Source organism: Schistocerca cancellata, chromosome 6, assembly GCF_023864275.1.
Source record: "Schistocerca cancellata isolate TAMUIC-IGC-003103 chromosome 6, iqSchCanc2.1, whole genome shotgun sequence".
In the NCBI taxonomy this organism is placed as follows: Eukaryota; Metazoa; Arthropoda; class Insecta; order Orthoptera; family Acrididae; genus Schistocerca; species Schistocerca cancellata.
In genome coordinates this window covers 556,378,006-556,397,796 of record NC_064631.1, presented here as the reverse complement: position 1 = coordinate 556,397,796, position 19,791 = coordinate 556,378,006, and the positions used below count along the sequence as shown (strand labels likewise).

At 43.1% G+C, this 19,791-nt stretch overlaps 1 non-coding gene across 1 annotated transcript; it reads left to right on the top strand.

Annotated features, from left to right (window-relative positions):
* Positions 1 to 17,855: 17,855 nt before the first annotated feature.
* Positions 17,856 to 17,928, top strand: Trnaa-cgc (transfer RNA alanine (anticodon CGC)). Its single transcript has one exon. It is a non-coding gene; the product is annotated as a tRNA-Ala (tRNA).
* Positions 17,929 to 19,791: the final 1,863 nt, after the last annotated feature.

The following is a 19,791-nucleotide window of genomic DNA, read 5'->3' as shown; positions in this document are numbered from 1 at the left end:
CACATGACGACTGCCTACTATCCACAAACTAACGGGCTTACTGAATGCCTTAATAAGACCTTGGCCGACGTGCTATCAATGTTCTTAAATGTTGAGCAGAGCAACTGGGATGAGGTGCTACCTTTCGTGACGTTTGCCTACAACACCGCCAAACAAGACACCACAGGATTTACGTCATTTATCCTGGTGCATGGGCGTGAGGCGACTACGACGATGGACACTGTGTTCCATTACATCCTGATGACGTGGACGACGACTACATCGGCCAGGTTTTAACCAGAGCTGAGGATGCTCGGCAGTTAGCTCGACTCCGCACGCTGCAGGCTCAAGAAAACGATCGCCGAAGGTATGATGCGGGCCACCACCCTGTTGTCTACCAGCCTGGTGACCTCGTCTGGATCTTCACCCCTATTTGGAAGGTTTGTCTCTCTGAGAAGCTCCTCAGGTGCTGCTTTGGACCTTATAAGGTTGTGAGACAGTTGTCTGATGTTACATATGAAGTTGAAGATTTCGACCCCGACACAAGACGATGAAAGATCAGAGATACGGTCCACGTCCTTTGAATGAAGTCCTATAAGGAGCCTGCAACAGGGTAAATTCGAAGCTCCAGCGACAGGAAACAAGCGGAAAGGTGACGAAGAATGTAGCTGTGAGGGAAGTTCTAAGTAGGTCATCGCCAGGGCAAACATCAATCATCAGCAGTCAGAGTATGCAGGACCAATGACTCGTTCTGGGACTAGGAGGACGTAACACCAAGATGCTGTTCTCTTAAGGAGGGAGCAATGTCACAGATGAAGCTGAGTAGCACAGTCGCCATAGTGTAGTGGTTATGATACTAGACTGTTAAATGGAGGGTCATGAGTTCAAAATTCACCTGAACTGTAAAATTTCAATTTCTATATTTGGTTCAAGTACATTCTAGAAGTATCCACAAATGGCCAGAATCATTCTACTGGAGGGTTATGTAGCTGTATATATACTATATGTGTTCTGGCCGGAGGCAGTTTGCTCTGTGCTCTTGTATGTGCAAGTGCTGAATAAACCTTCGTTAAGTGAACTTAGCATTTTTCATTGATCTACGTACACCTTCTTCTACATGCCAAGATGCTATTTGTCTGTAGCCATTTATGTGATGAGGCCACTGCACAACTGAGATTAATCACGTGTGATTATACTTCTTATGAACAGTTTCCAGTATATTCCTAGCAGAGTGCTGCAATCAAAGAACACATCAGGTCAAACTCAACATTTTAAATATGTGAAATTATTGCGAGTCTCACTATCGAGATCCCACCCTGTTCTTTGAGAGATGGTAAGGCATGAGGATAATGTTGTTCTATGTGAGTGAGAGGTGATGACATCCATACATGTTATAAAAATTGTGTGTGTTTATGTGTGTGTGAGTGTGTGTGTGTGTGTGTGTGTGTGTGTGTGTGTGTGTGTCACATCCCCCCTAAACCAATGGACCGATTTCAACCAAATTCTTTACACATATCCCTTACCATCAGGATGCCATTGGCGTAAGAACCAACTACACATCATAGTTCAGGAAATATTACATCATAAACAATTAGCTGTGTGAAATTCTGCCACATCACACACGACATTTAAAATTATTAAGTCTGTGCTACTAAATCCGATTGCAATAAATTTTGCAGACAGTAGTCACATATGCCATTAAATGCATCTACAAAATTATATCTTGGTACCACACGTAGTTCAGGAGATATGGCATCAAAAACACTGAGATGTGTGAAAAATGTCCACCTTGAGCATGATGTTTAAATTCTATATTTCTTTGCTACTAATTCATTCAAAACACGTTTTGTAGGCAGTATCCACTTCTGCCACCGAATGTATCAACAAAATTATATCATTGTGTGACACATAGATCAGGAGGGATGACATCACGAACACTGAGATGTGTGAAAAGCAGCCACATGATGCATGGCGTTTAAATTTATTACTTCTTTGCTACTAACTCTGTTCACAACATACGTATTTTACATACAGTTACCACATATAAGCCACTGAATGTACTTACACGGCCGGCCAAAGTGGCCGAGCGGTTCTAGGCGCTACAGTCTTGAATCGCGCAATCGCTACGGTCGCAGGTTCGAATTCTGCCTCGGGCATGGATGTGTCTGATGTCCTTAGGTTAGTTAGGTTTAAGTAGTTCTAAGTTCTAGGGGACTGATGACCTCAGAAGTTAAGTCCCATAGTGCTCAGAGCCATTTGAACCATTTTTTGTACTTACACAAGCATGTCATGGAACGACACATAGTTCAAGAGATATGATGTCATAATTACTAAGATGCGTGAAAAAAATGCCATATCGTGCATGAAGCTTTAATACATGTATTCTTTTCTAGTAAGGCAGTGTGTACCACTGTTACCGATATTACCCATAATGGTATTATATAGATTTTGTGTGTGTTTTTACTTAATGTGACTTCTGTATAGCCATGCTCTTTGTGTAACATCCATGTAAATGTTTGATTCATTATTTACGATAATTTATGTAATTGTAATTGATCTATTGATGCAATGTCAAAAGTAATGTGCTGCAAAAGAATGGAAAAGTTACAACTTTATTGTAATACAGGTTCACGCATAGGGTATGTAGGTTTGAAATGCTGTGAAACGTGGAGGGAAGCCCGCCTGCAATGAAACTGGCTTGGTGGGAATAGGAAAGGTGGATCTGGCAGTCAAACAACAAAGCTCCTTTGTGGCATTAGTCAGTGGCTAGCAGGCAAAGTGAGTGCATCTTGTAAACCGAACAAAGTGAGAACTGCAAGATGATATGATGAAGCCTTGTATGTGGGAGTAATTTTGCTTACTGTTATGGCATACTTTGGCTGGCTCTATACTACTAACATCCAGCGCTAAGAAGAGCATTTTGAGAGATAATTCCACAGGAAGAGCCATAAGACCGACATCGCCACCACCTTCATCTCAAATTATCAGTTGATTGCTGTATAATTGCATGGATCAGCTATGTGGTTTCTTTTTCAATAATAAGTTTGTGTTCTATAGACTTTGTGTTGAGCCACTGTATTTTATCGATAGTCCTTTACCTGGGCAGGGTACTATCTCAAGAGCTATGATAATTCCGAGAATCCTATTTTACTAAACTGAATAGTAATTACCTTCCTTAATGCAAGTTAATAAACTTTGTGGAGTTGTAAAGTACATAATTACTTAGTAGGCATAAGTTCTGAAACACTCCACATAATTTTCATAAAGGGAATGTTGAAGTTTCAGCAAGGTATAGCAATGCCTTTTCTGTAGCCGAATGTTAAAGTTTCAGTAAGGTATATCAATGCCTCTTCTGTAGTCTTCTTTTTGTTTCTTGTTTATCCCAGCTTCTTGAGATCTTTTGTGAAGAGACACAGTACAACACCTTCAGTTGTGGCGTGGGACAATCAATGAAGTTACACAACAATTGTAATTTAACTTTTGAAACCGTTGGTTTATTGGTATTTCTAGAAATAAAATCACTCGCAATCTGCAAATTGCGTGTAACAGTTTGTATGTGTAATGGGACTTATTATGTGGCAAATAGTTCTAATGAATTAATTAATCCATATTACAGTGTTGCTAAGCAATGTGATCAACAAGGTGATATGTATCTCAATTAAAACAGAACCTAGATACTTTGAACAAACTTTAGGTTAATTTTCGTCAAAATCGGCACTTGTCTCAAAATTAATTTCCATCTTCGTGGATTAATTCAAGAGCGTTTGTAACTGCTGTACACAATTCACTGGACAGCTCGACCACGCACTAGTGTGTAACATATTTCAAATCGAGTGTGCAGGTTTCAGTTCAAAACACTTTATATTAAACAGATAAATTATGGCCTGCAATTACTAATTAACATTGCCCTTTTTGAATAAACTTCAAGAACTTGTATTTCATAATCAATAAAATTTCATCACCTGAAGAAAACTATTAGTTTGCTAGTGCAGATTAATATTGCAGTCAACTTGTGTCTAGACGATGACGTCACGAATCGATACTTGCTTGGAATGTACGAAATACCTATACCGAAAAATACTGTCTGTTGAGTAATTTACTGACTTTTATAACAAATTTGGTACCCCTTGCATCGCTACAAAGGTACAATTACTAGGATAACATTCAAAGTATTCAGTTTGAATATTCTTCTTATTGAAATAACAGTGTTTATTGTTTGATGTGTTATACAGTTAATAACATTTCTATTACTGTGTTATGACTAAAATGTTCACCCTAGATCTGAATGTGTTGATAGACTAGTTTCTGGGTCCCCATGTTAATGGTTGAGCCAGATTTTATTTCATACTACAATAACAGTACTCAAGAAGTATAACTTGCAATCTTTTAATTTGTGTTCACTGCAGTAAGCAAATAGCTCCTACTATTCAAACTATACTAGATTCGGTATCACAGATCCCTTTTCAACCGCTGCCTCCCCTGCATGCCCCTCGACTCCTGAAACTGACATCTAGTTTCAATACAAGCTGTAGATAGAGTTTCATTTCTTATATTTTACTCCTGCTACCTTCAGAATTTCAAAGAGAATATTCCAGTCAACATTCTCAAAAGTTTTCTATAAGTCTGAAAAGGGTACAAATGTAGGCTTGCTTTTCCTAACCTATCTTCTACGATAAGTCATATGGTCAGTGTTGCCTCATGTGCTCCTATGCTTCTCCAGAATCCAAATTGATCTTCCCTCAGCTCGGCTTCTACCAGTTTTTCTATTCTTCTGTAAGAAATTCGTGTTATTACTTTCCAACCATGACTTATTGTACTGATAGTTCGGTAATTTTCACACCTGTCAGCAACTGCTTTCTTTGGAATTGGAATTACTAAATTTTTCTTGAAGTCTGAGGGTATTTCTCCTGTTCGCCTGTCTCATGCATCTCACACACCAGATGGAAGTGTTTTGTCATGGCTGGCCCTTCCATGATTATCAACTGTTCCTGGGGCCTTGTTTCGATCTAGATCTTTCAGAGCTTTGTCAAATCCTCCTCGTAGTACCATATCTCCCACCTCATCTTTATCTCTGTCCACTTTCCTTTCTGTAATATTGCTTTCAAGTTAATCTCCCTTGTATAGACCCTGTATGTACTCCTTCCACCTTTTGGCTTTCCCTTATTTGTAAAGGACTGACTTACCATCTGAGCTCTTGATATTAACACAGGTTATTTTCTTTTCCCCAAAGGCTTCTTTAATTTTCCTGTAGGCGGCATCTGTCCTTCCTCTAGAGAAATAGACTTCTAAATCCTTACAGTTGTCCTCCAGCCATTCCTGCTTAGCAGTTTTCCACTTCCTATCAGTCTCATTTTTAAACTTTGTATCCCATTTAGCCTACTTCATTTTTAAATTTTCTCCTTTAATAAATTAAATTCAGTATCTCTTTATTTCTTGTGTTATCCAAGGATTTCTACTAGGTCTTATCTTTTTACCAATTTGATACTCTGCTGCCTTCACCATTTCATCACTTAAAGCTACCCATTCGTCTCCTACTGTATTCTTTTGCACTGCTCTAGTCAGTGCCTAATGCTCCTTCTGAAATTCTCAACAACCTCCGGTTCTTTGACCTTATCCAGGTACCATCTCCCTAATTTCCAACCTTTCTCCAGTTTCTTCAGTTTTATTCTACAGTTCATAACTAATAAATTGTCATTAGAGTCCACATCTGCCTCTGGAAATGTTTTGTAAATCCTAAATCTCTATCTTTCTGTTGTATAATCAATCTGAAACCTTCTGGTGTCACCATCTCTCTTCCACATATACAACCTTCTGTTATGATTCCTAAACCAAGTGTTAGTGGTGATTAAATTATGCTATGTGCAAAATTCTACCAGATTGCTTCCTCTTTCATTCTTTTCCTCCAGTCTATATCAACTTCCTGTTTTTTCTCTTCCCTTTCCTACTATCGAATTCCATTTTCCTTTTGCAAGTAAATTTTCGTCTCCTTCAAGGGGAATTGGAACGCCCTATCCTGGCAATGTTAAATTTGGCAATTTGGCTTCCCCGTATTTCAGGAACCACTGTAACCATTGACATGAACCTTTTACAGGACATTAAACGGTATGTTCTAAGTCTCCTGAACTATAATAATTTTATTTCAGCCACTGCTTTTGGTAATACAATTTTTAATTATACAGTTTAAATTTTGTGTACTTTTTGTACCTTATCCTAATAAATTTTAATTACACATAATATAATGTTCTTCTTTTAGTTCAGTAGACTCAGGATATGTATGTTACTACTCCCTGAAAATTTGACTACTCTACTCGAAGAGGTTTCTGAGATTTAGGAAAAAAACAACAGAAAATATAAATTTCAGGAACAGCTTCTAAAGTTTCGAATGACTTAACTCACTTAATATATGCTTAATTTTTTTTATTTTAGTCACTCAGAAGCACCTTGCACCATACTGTATATCATCCTCTCGATATTTTGCAATTTTTTCCTTCTTTTCTTCTTTCTGGACTCCTTAGTCGCCAACGTGCTCCATACTCTGCTTTATCAATGCAAACCTTGTCCTTCCGTTCAAGTTCTCTTATGCAGCTTGCTCCAGGATTAAGTCCTATATACTGTAGCACTTTCACCCTATCAATGTTGCCATCATTACAAGGAATAACAGCTTTATTGACCCACACTTAAGTGGCTTCATTCCAACAAAAACATTTTTTGGTAAGCCAGTCCATATAAGATTACTGAACGACTCATTGGGATTTTGAGTCTGACCATCCAGACACTTCTTCAGTAATTCAGGATTTGCCAGGTCACTGCAAATGTTGTTGTTGTTGTGGTCTTCAGTCCTGAGACTGGTTTGATGCAGCTCTCCATGCTACTCTATCCTGTGCAAGCTTCTTCTTCTCCCAGTACCAACTGCAACCTACATCCTTCTGAATCTGCTTAGTGTATTCAACTCTTGGTCTCCCCCTACGATTTTTACCCTCCACGCTGCCCTCCAATACTAAATTGGTGATCCCTTGATGCCTCAGAACATGTCCTACCAACCGATCCCTTCTTCTGGTCAAGTTGTGCCACAAACTACTCTTCTCCCCAATCCTGTTCAATACTTCCTCATTAGTTTATGTGATCCACCCATCTAATCTACAGCATTCTTCTGTAGCACCACATTTCGAAAGCTTCTATTCTCTTCTTGTCCAAACTATTTACCGTCCATGTTTCACTTCCATGTTTTACTCCATACAAATACTTTCAGAAATGACTTCCTGACACTTAAATCTATACTCGATGTTAACAAATTTCTCTTCTTAAGAAACGCTTTCCTTGCCATTGCCAGTTTACATTTTATATCCTCTCTACTTCGACCATCATCAGTTATTTTGCTCCCCAAATAGCAAAACTCCTTTACTACTTTAAGTTCTCATTTCCTAATCTAATTCCCTCAACATCACCCGACTTAATTCGACTACATTCCATTATCCTCGTTTTGCTTTTGTTGATGTTCATCTTATATCCTCCCTTCAAGACACCATCCATTCCGTTCAACTGCTCTTCCAAGTCCTTTGCTGTCTCTGACAGAATTACAATGTCACTGGCGAACCTCAACGTTTTTATTTCTTCTCCATGGATTTTAATACCTACTCCGAGTTTTTCTTTTGTTTCCTTTACTGCTTGCTCAATATACAGATTGAATAACATCGGGGAGAGGCTACAACCCTGTCTTACTCCCTTCCCAACCACTGCTTCCCCTTCATGTCCCTCGACTCTTATAACTGCCATCTGGTTTCTGTACAAATTGTAAATAGCCTTTCGCTCCCTGTATTTTACCCCTGCCATCTTTAGAATTTGAAAGAGAGTATTCCAGTCAACATTGTCAAAAGCTTTCTCTAAGTCTACAAATGCTAGAAACGTAGGTTTGCCTTTCCTTAATCTTTCTTCTAAGATAAGTCGTAAGGTCAGTATTGCCTCACGTGTTCCAGTATTTATACGGAATCCAAACTGATCTTCCCCGAGGTCGGCTTCTACTAGTTTTTCCATTCGTCTGTAAAGAATTCGTGTTAGTATTTTGCAGCTGTGGCTTATTAAACTGATTGTTCGGTAAGTTTCACATCTGTCAACACCTGCTTTCTTTGGAATTGGAATTATTATATTCTTCTTGAAGTCTGAGGGTATTTCGCCTGTTTCATACATCTTGCTCACCAGATGGTAGAGTTTTGTCAGGACTGGCTCTCCCAAGGCCGTCAGTAGTTCCAATGGAATGTTGTCTACCCCGGGGGCCTTGTTTCGACTCAGGTCTTTCAGTGCTCTGTCAAACTCTTCACGCAGTATCGTATGTCCCATTTCATCTTCATCTACATCCTCTTCCATTTCCATAATATTGGCCTCAAGTGCATCGCCCTTGTATAGACCCTCTATATACTCCTTCCACCTTTCTGCTTTCCCTTCTTTGCTTAGAACTGGGTTTCCATCTGAGCTCTTGATGTTCATACAAGTGGTTCTCTTATCTCCAAAGGTCTCTTTAATTTTCCTGTAGGCAGTATCTATCTTACCCCTAGTGAGATAAGCCTCTACATCCTTACATTTGTCCTCTAGCCATGCCTGCTTAGCCATTTTGCACTTCCTGTCGATCTCATTTTTGAGACGTTTGTATTCCTTTTTTCCTTCTTCATTTACTGCATTTGTATATTTTCTCCTTTCATCAATTAAATTCAATATTTCTTCTGTTACCCAAGGATTTCTACTAGCCCTCGTCTTTTTACCTACTTGATCCTCTGCTGCCTTCACTACTTCATCCCTCAAAGCTACCCATTCTTCTTCTACTGTATTTCTTTCCCCCATTCCTGTCAATTGTTCCCTTATGCTCTCCCTGAAACTCTGTACAACCTCTGGTTCTTTCAGTTTATCCAGGTCCCATCTCCTTAAATTCCCACCTTTTTGCAGTTTCTTCAGTTTTAATCTACAGGTCATAACCAATAGATTGTGGTCAGAGTCCACATCTGCCCCTGGAAATGTCTTACAATTTAAAACCTGGTTCCTAAATCTCTGTCTTACCATTATATAATCTATCTGATACCTTTTAGTATCTCCAGGGTTCTTCCATGTATACAACCTTCTATCATGATTCTTAAACCAAGTGTTAGCTATGATTAAGTTGTGCTCTGTTCAAAATTCTACCAGGCGGCTTCCTCTTTCATTTCTTAGCCCCAATCCATATTCACCTACTACGTTTCCTTCTCTCCCTTTTCCTACACTCGAATTCCAGTCACCCATGACTATTAAATTTTCGTCTCCCTTCACCATCTGAATAATTTCTTTTATTTCATCATACATTTCTTCAATTTCTTCGTCATCTGTAGAGTTAGTTGGCATATAAACTTGTACTACTGTAGTAGGTGTGGGCTTCGTATCTATCTTGGCCACAATAATGCGTTCACTATGCTGTTTGTAGTAGCTTACCCGCATTCCTATTTTCCTATTCATTATTAAACCTACTCCTGCATTACCCCTATTTGACTTTGTGTTTATAACCCTGTAGTCACCTGACCAGAAGTCTTGTTCCTCCTGCCACCGAACTTCACTAATTCCCACTATATCTAACTTTAACCTATCCATTTCCCTTTTTAAATTTTCTAACCTACCTGCCCGATTAAGGGATCTGACATTCCACGCTCCGATCTGTAGAACGGCAGTTTTCTTTCTCCTGATAACGACATCCTCTTGAGTAGTCCCCGCCCGGAGATCCGAATGGGGGACTATTTTACCTCCGGAATATTTTACCCAAGAGGACGCCATCATCATTTAATCATACAGTAAAGCCGCATGCCCTCGGGAAAAATTACGGTCGTAGTTTCCCCTTGCTTTCAGCCGTTCGCAGTACCAGCACAGCAAGGCCGTTTTGGTTATTGTTACAAGGCCAGATCAGTCAATCATCCAGACTGTTGCCCTTGCAACTACTGAAAAGGCTGCTGCCCCTCTTCAGGAACCACACGTTTGTCTGGTCTCTCAACAGATACCCCTCCGTTGTGGTTGTACCTACGGTACGGCTATCTGTATCGCTGAGGCACGCAAGCCTCCCCACCAACGGCAAGGTCCATGGTTCATGGGGGGGATCTCTCTGCAAATAGGTTTTATCATATCCATGACTGCTGCTGGGATGGAATGTTTATGGCTGTATGAACTGCTTGAGTACTGGGCATGACAGTAATTGCCAGGAGGGCAAAGGTGGTGTACCAGTTTTGCATCAGTTGACAGTCTGTGGAAGAAGGTAGCCCATACTGCCTGCTTCATTTTCAACAAATCCTCAGTATTATTTCTAAAGGCCATCCCATAATACTGCTGTAGTTCATCAATCATTTTGTCTGTCAGCCTGCCTCTTATAGTTTTACCATCAGAAAGTTTCTTGTCTCTCAAACTTTGTTTCAACTTCCTCACCCTGGTGCCCATCCTCTTCTGGACATGACCAACACATTCCAGCTTTATGATAATATTCTGAGCAGCTACTACACTGTTATATGCTTTTGAGTGTCTATCACCTAAGAACATAGTGTGACAGATCGACTAAAAATTTCAATAGCTGCAGAAGCCTTCCTATCACCACTTGTTCCTTCATAATTTCTGTCATAGATATGCCCTTCTTCATACCCTGGTTTACCCTTATAATAATGTTTGGTTAAAATCTGGAAATCTATTACCCTTCCAGTGCCCACACTGGTCACCGTGGCAACAGAATTCTTAGAACTGTAGCCACGCTTTTGCCAAGTGCCATCAAAAATCATATCATTTGTTTCAACAGCTTCATTTGCAGCACCCTTCATTCACTCACATGCAACAGATTCCACAGCAGCTACAATAAATCCTCCATACTTGTCGATTTTACAATGTGGGCATAGCATGTTCATCACAGCACACATTGTTTCTGCTGCAGTGTGTCCTATGCCAATAGCTCTCAATCCACGAAACCACCAAAAATTTACTTCAAAATAATTATCTTTACACTTATCAGAATTCCAAACTGAATGATTATATTTACAACTGGCAAAATTAATTATAAGTTTTCTGGCTAGTCCATTTGATACCACCCTGTCTTCATTGAAACTAACTGGCCCTCCACGTATTTTACAACACACACATTCACTTAACACCCTTGTTGGGATGTGTAAATCTATCAGAATGCAACCTAACCTACCGTTTACAAGACTTTCGTTATGAGAAAACTGTGTATCACTACGTTTTATTTTAATGTTCGAAGCACTGTTGGGTGTTTCTCTAGATACTGACGAGTTTGCTTGTATTTCATTGTCTGTAGCTTCAAACACCACACGTTGAACACAATATTACCCTTTATTCGAAAATGTGTTACCATGAAACCCACATTCTTGTAAAACACTTGGTTTTGTCGTCATACTTTACTTTTTGAGAGGTTTACCAATCTATTCGTCACTTTTCCTTGGAAAAACGTTAGCACTTTGACATACAACGTCTGTTTATACTATGAAGTGATACGATTCTGTTTTTGACAGTGTTACCAATACAAACCCGTAATTTAATCTTTATAACACAGCAATCCACATCCTTCTACATAAAAAAACTACCGATTTTATTAGATATTGAAGTGACGCATGTAAAAGTTTTAACATTTTCAACCAGTGTAGGTTATATTTTAAAAAATAAAATATTTCCCACGTGAGTTTATAAGTGATATATATATATATATATATATATATATATATATATATATTGGTTATGATGATGTGCTCGCTATGCTGTTTATAGTAGCTTACCCTCATTCCTATTTTCTTATTCATTATTAAACTCACTCCTGCATTACTTCTATCTGACTTTGCAATTGTAAGTCTGCATTCACCGGACGATATGTCCTGTTCCTCCTGTCACTGAACTTCGTTAATTCCCATATATCTAACTTCAACCTATCCAGTTCCCTTTCTAAATTTTCTAATCTACATGTCTGATTAAGGGATCTAACATTCCATGCTCCAGTCCATAGAATGCCAGTCTTGTTTCTCCCGATGATGAGATCCTCATGAGTAGTCCCTTCCCGGAGATCCAAATTGAGAACTATTTTATCTCTGGAACATTTTATCCATGAGACTGCCATCATCATCTAAACATAAAGTGGAGCTGCAAGTCCTCAGGAAAAATTACAGCTCTAGTTTCCCCTTGCTTTCAGCTGTTCACAGTACCAGCACAGCAAGGCCATTTTGATTGGTGTTAGAAGGCGAGATCAGTCAATCATCCAGACTGTTTCCCCTGCAATTGCTGCAAAATATGTCGCCCCTTTTCAGGAACCATACATTTTTCTGGCTCTCAACAAATACCCCTTAGCTGTGGTTGCACCTACAGTACATTCATATGTATCATTGAGGCATGCAAGCCTCCTCACCAACTGCAAGAACTACGGTTTGTGGGGAGGGGGGGGGCACTACTAAGTACACTGTGTTAATTTAGTTTTCTTTGATTTATTTTCTGTTTGTTATTCCATACCTTATGTTGTGCATGTATTCATACACTCCTGGAAATTGAAATAAGAACACCGTGAATTCATTGTCCCAGGAAGGGGAAACTTTATTGACACATTCCGGGGGTCAGATACATCACATGATCACACTGACAGAACCACAGGCACATAGACACAGGCAACAGAGCATGCACAATGTCGGCACTAGTACAGTGTATATCCACCTTTCGCAGCAATGCAGGCTGCTATTCTCCCATGGAGACGATCGTAGAGATGCTGGATGTAGTCCTGTGGAACGGCTTGCCATGCCATTTCCACCTGGCGCCTCAGTTGGACCAGCGTTCGTGCTGGACGTGCAGACCGCGTGAGACGACGCTTCATCCAGTCCCAAACATGCTCAATGGGGGACAGATCCGGAGATCTTGCTGGCCAGGGTAGTTGACTTACACCTTCTAGAGCACTTTGGGTGGCACGGGATACATGCGGACGTGCATTGTCCTGTTGGAACAGCAAGTTCCCTTGCCGGTCTAGGAATGGTAGAACGATGGGTTCGATGACGGTTTGGATGTACCGTGCACTATTCAGTGTCCCCTCGACGATCACCAGTGGTGTACGGCCAGTGTAGGAGATCGCTCCCCACACCATGATGCCGGGTGTTGGCCCTGTGTGCCTCGGTCGTATGCAGTCCTGATTGTGACGCTCACCTGCACGGCGCCAAACACGCATACGACCATCATTGGCACCAAGGCAGAAGTGACTCTCATCGCTGAAGACGACACGTCTCCATTCGTCCCTCCATTCACGCCTGTCGCGACACCACTGGAGGCGGGCTGCACGATGTTGGGGCGTGAGCGGAAGACGGCCTAACGGTGTGCGGGACCGTAGCCCAGCTTCATGGAGACGGTTGCGAATGGTCCTCGCCGATACCCCAGGAGCAACAGTGTCCCTAATTTGCTGGGAAGTGGCGGTGCGGTCCCCTACGGCACTGCGTAGGATCCTACGGTCTTGGCGTGCATCCGTGCGTCGCTGCGGTCCGGTCCCAGGTCGACGGGCACGTGCACCTTCCGCCGACCACTGGCGACAACATCGATGTACTGTGGAGACCTCACGCCCCACGTGTTGAGCAATTCGGCGGTACGTCCACCCGGCCTCCCGCATGCCCACTATACGGCCTCGCTCAAAGTCCGTCAACTGCACATACGGTTCACGTCCACGCTGTCGCGGCATGCTACCAGTGTGAAAGACTGCGATGGAGCTCCGTATGCCACGGCAAACTGGCTGACACTGACGGCGGCGGTGCACAAATGCTGCGCAGCTAGCGCCATTCGACGGCCAACACCGCGGTTCCTGGTGTGTCCGCTGTGCCGTGCGTGTGATCATTGCTTGTACAGCCCTCTCGCAGTGTCCGGAGCAAGTATGGTGGGTCTGACACACCGGTGTCAATGTGTTCTTTTTTCCATTTCCAGGAGTGTATTTGTATAACTATTAGCTGTAGGAAAAAATATCTTGTTTTCGCCAATACCACATATTTGTTGACCCAAACTGACTACAATACGTTCGCACCGGCTTCAGCGTTTCGTGCAGTTTTGCAACACTGACGCTTGTAACTATAGCGCCAGCAGCGCGGCGCTCGTTCCCATATGAGCATGAACGACTCACCAGTCACAGCTGAACCAGCTGCCAGCAGTACAGTTAACTGGGCGCCGATAAAATCCCCACCATTCTGGCAACATAATCCTGTATTATGGTATGTCCAGTTCGAAAGTGAATCCGTTCTCGCACAAATACAGCTTTGCGGTTGCAGGAGAATCTAGGAGCAGCAGTCCAGGATAATCTAGCTACGCCACCGGTTACCGAAACATATGCCTCGATTAAAAACTCTTTGATCACACGTTTGTCACAGTCAGAAGCAAAACGGCTAGAGAAGCTTTTGAGCACTGAGAAGCTCAGAGGTCGCAAACCATCACAACTCTTGAGACATTTACGCACATTGGCGTCATCACTTACAGTGTTACACATCGTAAGTGATGGTGTGCTACAGAATATATGGTTGTCCCGATTGACGTAAGACACCCAAAAGGTTCTCACGGTGTGTGTGGGCAATTTAAACGCACTGTCGCAAATGGCTGGCAGGATAGGTGAAATGTATCCTGCATCAAGTATGTCAAAATTGACGCCGCGACAAGAAAATGTAGCAACAGTGACGCTAGCGTCCCTGCAATCGCAATTGGTAGATTAGACCACATGACAAATAATGCATAACCGTCAACAACCACGCCACCGGCAGTCGTGAGGTCGTAATCGATCGCCGTCAGTACAGAACTTTTGTTGGTACCACAGTAAGCTTGGTAATGATGCGCGAAGTGGAACCACGAATCAGACACCGCAGTAGCGACAAGATTTTCTATCGCAAACAATCGCCGACTTTTTTTGTGGTGGACTGCGATACAAAATTACAATACGTGGTCGATACAGTTGCAGAAGTGCCAGTATATCCAGCAAACTGCCAACCATGCTGGGGCTGGGACGACTGCTGTCTATTCGACACTAATGACTCCAAGATAAGAATGTGAGGTCGAGTTGCATTGTGTGGGGCTACACCTTGTGTTTAAATGGCACTTTACAGTGGCGGATACATCACAGCCTGTTGGCAGAGCAGATTTTTTGTCATTCCATGACTTACTGCCAGATCTGCGACAGCAGCAACCAATAGACATGACTAATAATCTGCATACACCAAGGAAAGTGTGTTGTGTCACCCCACTAGCACTACACAGAGTCACAGGGGACATGCCGTACATATGGTTATTGAAAGGATACTCCCAAATCACTCAGCCGTCGCATACTCTCCCACTGGTCATGCGGTCACCACATTTTGACACTCCAGGGACGCCAACTCACGATCAGGCTCGATTTTCGAGGCCTAAAAAGCTAAAAGTAATAAAACAGAAATTTTTCAGCACGCTAACCCAGGGTATCTGCAGAGTTTCTAGTAGCAGCTGGGGAGCCCCAATTCAAGTCATGCTTAAAAAGAAGAATGGATGGCGCCCCTGCGATGTCTGTCATTAACTCATTGCAAGGACCAGCCAAGACTGGTACCCGACGTCACACATAGAAGACTATTCTACAAATATTGACGGTAAGACGATATTTTCTACCATTGACATAGTCCGAGCATACTATCCGAACTCCGTTGCTATGGCAGACATTCCAAAAACAGCAGTAACAACGCCATTAGGCCTATTTGAGTTCACCAGGATACCATTCAGACTGAGTAATACAGCTCAGATCTTTCAGCACTCTTCGGATGAGGTGGCAAGGTGACAAAAGATTTAGATTTTTTCTGTGTGTACATATTACTTACAGGATTTCACACAAGTGTACGTCTGCGTGCACACACAGGGTCTAGTAATTAATTCCGCCAAATGTGTTGTTGGTGAGAAAGAGGTGCACTTTCTTGAATATTTGCTGAATCCACAGGGTATTCGACAGCCACCAAAAAATTAAAGGCAACGAACTAATACCCCAGCTGATCACGCTCAGAATTCAACTACGATGGTTCCTAGGAGTGGCAAATTTCTGCCAACAGTTCATTCGCAACTGCGCACTGATAACCACACTATTGAACGAACTCCTTGAGGGTGCACCAAAGCCTGACCACAGAGTGCAGTGGACTACTGAAGTAGACACGGCATTTCAGGCTCTGAAAATAGCTATGGCAGACACCACCCAATTAGCACACCTGGTCGCACATGCCCTGCTAGGGCTCATGGTTGATGCTTCACCCACCACCACTGGTGCTACACTTCAGCAACAAATTGATCAGTATTGGCAGCCCACTGCATTCTAGAGCCATAAGATGTCGCTATCTCAGCTACGCTGGATTACAAATGACTGTGAGCTGTATGCCCCATATGCTGCAGTAAAAAAAATCGGATACGCATTAGAAGGGCAAAAGTTCACCATGTAAGTGGATCATAAGCCGCTTTCCCATTCCTTTAAGGGAAAGCCAGAGAAAGCAAAGCATAGGCAGCTGCGACACTTATATTATGTTAGCCAGCATTGTGTACACGGAAGGGAAGCTATATGTTTCAGATGATGCACTTTGGCATGTAGAAACAGTGAATGTGGTAGCAGATGACACCATACATGAGGAAGCAGTGACAAATGCCATTGATTGTGGTGCCCTTGCATATTCACAACAAAATGACAGTGAGTTACGTGATTTATTGCCACAATCGAAAGGACAGAGGTTACAGCTTGTGATATCACCTGAACCAAATGTAGAGTTATATTATGGTGTAGCAGAAGGAGAGATACGTCCATATTTCCCACAGCAATTCAGAGCATAGGTAGTAGCATTAATACACAATCTGGCACACTCGGGAGTAAGGGGCACTGTCAGATTAGTGAAACAGAACCTTGTATGACCAGGTACGCACACAGACTGCAGAACATTTGTAATGCCATGGATGGAGTGGGAGAGGAATATAATCATGTGACACATCAGAGCTCCCCCACTAAATCAACGTTTTGAGCATGTGCATGCTGATGTCGTAGACCCGCTCATAGAATTAGAAGGCTACGTTAATACCTCACGGTGGAAGATAGGTTCACCAGGTGACCTGAGGCGTTTCCAGTGAAAAACATCATGGCAGAACTGTATCCCAAATATTTTTTTGTGGCTGGACTACCCGTTCCAGAGCCCGCTGAAAATTACCACTGATCACTGATAGCAGTTTGAGGCCTACGTCCTTAGAGCATTGGCCATGTTATTATGTACGACGCACACACGCACCACGGCGAACAATCCCGTATCAAACAACATAGTTGAGCATCTTAATCGGCAGTTAAAAGCAGCACTGAGACGTCACGTAACATCGATTTCGACATACATACTTCCTGCTGTGCATTTAGGTCTTCGAACATCATATAAGTCTGAACAAGTTGCAAAAACATTCGTTCGTTTTTGCGGAACTAGACAAGTGCATGCATGTTCTTATACAAAGATACAGTGCTTAAGCCACTGCAGCCACCGTATGCCAGCACCTCTCTGGTAGTCAGTAGGGGTAGCAATGCTTTCCGCATAATGATCAATGGTATACGCATCACAGTCACGATGACTCGGATGAAGCCAGCGTTTCTGGATGGAACAGATATTACAATGACCATGGAACACAAACCAGAGGTTTTCGGATTGGAGTGATGACAACTACCACCAAAGCAGCCAGAAATTGCACTTCTGTCGCCATGAGCTCTTGACTTACAGTCGTTCAGTAGGGTGCCAATAGCCTCCGGAACATCCTATAAAATTCCAGGGGTATTCCATCCGGTCCTGGTGTCTTACTGGGTGCCCCTTTTCCTATGGCACCCAACACTTCTTCTTCAGCCACCAGTTCTAGCACCGAGCGAGATGGTGCAGTGGTTAGCACACTGGACTCGCATTCGGGAGGACGACGGTTCAATCCCGTCTCCGGCCGTCCTGATTTAGGTTTTCCGTGATTTCCCTAAATCGCTTCAGGCAAATGCCGGGATGGTTCCTTTGAAAGGGCACGGCCGATTTCCTTCCCCATCCTTTCCTCACCCGAGCTTGCGCTCCGTCTCTAATGACCTCGTTGTCGACGGGACGTTAAACACTAATATCCTCCTCCTCCAGTTCTAGCAGTTCCTATTGGAGGTCCGGAGTAACCGTGGCGTGCGTCAAACCAGTGACAACAGCAATGACCTCTCTTCTCTGTGTACAGGTGAGAATAATGGATAAAGTATTCGTTGCTTACGTCTTTTTGCGGGACGTGACGTACGTAATCTTCTGCCGTCACCTAACGTATCAAAATCCTGCGTCTATGCTTTCGCTCCTTGGCCACAAGCTACAAGAAGGGCCGTTCCTTGGCGATTTCGACTGTTTGACGTGTACGAATGATCGACCCTTCCAAGTGTTGACAAACCACCGTCACAGTCTTTGCTTTTGATTGGTAGAAAATCATCTGACGGTCTGGTGATGAGGGCATAACGGGACACTCTCTGAGAATGGCGTAGTAAAACTCTGTAGTGCTGCACCTCCAAACCACAGCTTTGCTGCTAAACGTTTTCAAGATGCGGCGAAGGTTCGGCCTGGCACAGTCCAGCTTCCATTGTAAAGCAGAGGTATACGCTGCTCCTCGTCTTAGGCACAGTCTCCACAAGTTGCCCACCGCCGCCTGACATCCCGGGCAGATCAGATGAGTGGTTTTCAATTTCCATGGGCTGCGGCTGCGCCACTCCCGTTGGCGTCCAAGCGTGACAGTACTGATGTAAACAGTATGGTCAGTAAAGGCTGCCAGCCACAGCTCGGCTGCCGTGACCGCATCCCTGAGATAGCGGGAGGTATAGACAAATGTTCCGTGAAGGGCGTGAAACCCAGTCTATCAGCATATACGCTCCAAATATCTACCAAGCCGAGCTCGCGAATGACAAGAGCCGAGTGCTGAGCATGGTGAAGGGTGAGGAATTTGGTCCTTGGGAGATTGTGTGCAATTAAAATCGCTCCCGATGACCATTAGCATAATTTCTTTAATTGCTCTGCAAGAAAGAACGGATGTTCACGCCTCTTTGCTGGCACCCGACGGTGCGTAAACATCCTTTGGACCATAAGCGCGATGCTTTCTTTGAGAAAGATTGCGATGCCGCTACTCGTATCCGACGAATTTAATATGCATGTCGCGTATCCAGAGATGTCCAGGAAGCCAAGAACGTATACCTTTTGCAACAGGCCACGTCAATGTCGGCTGCATAAAGTGTTTCGCGTAACAATGACAACTTCTTGCGCGACAGGATGGTGTTGATGTTGATAGTCGCGAATCTTTGTGACCGTCGTTTGCCCGCTAAGGCAGTGACGGTCATCAGTATGATCAGTGGCGACGAGTTTTGTCATCCCAACGCCACCCTGTCGTCATTCTTATCATGCCGTTCGTTCGAGATTGGGGGGGGGGGTGTACTCCCCTTCTTCTACAAGTGCTGTGCCCTCCAATGAGTCCTCCTCCACGTCGTCTGTCCTCGAGTCACTGGACAGAGGCTGCGGGTGTGTCACAGCAACTACCAAAGAGATCCTTGTAGTGTTCGCTCCCTCCATCTCCAAACGGATGTCGAGCAGAAGAAGAATCCACTTTCTCTGTTCCGAGAGAGGGGGCAATGTCAATCGACGCCTCTGTAGCAGCTGTATATACACTCCTGGAAATGGAAAAAAGAACACATTGACACCGGTGTGTCAGACCCACCATACTTGCTCCGGACACTGCGAGAGGGCTGTACAAGCAATGATCACACGCACGGCACAGCGGACACACCAGGAACCGCGGTGTTCGCCG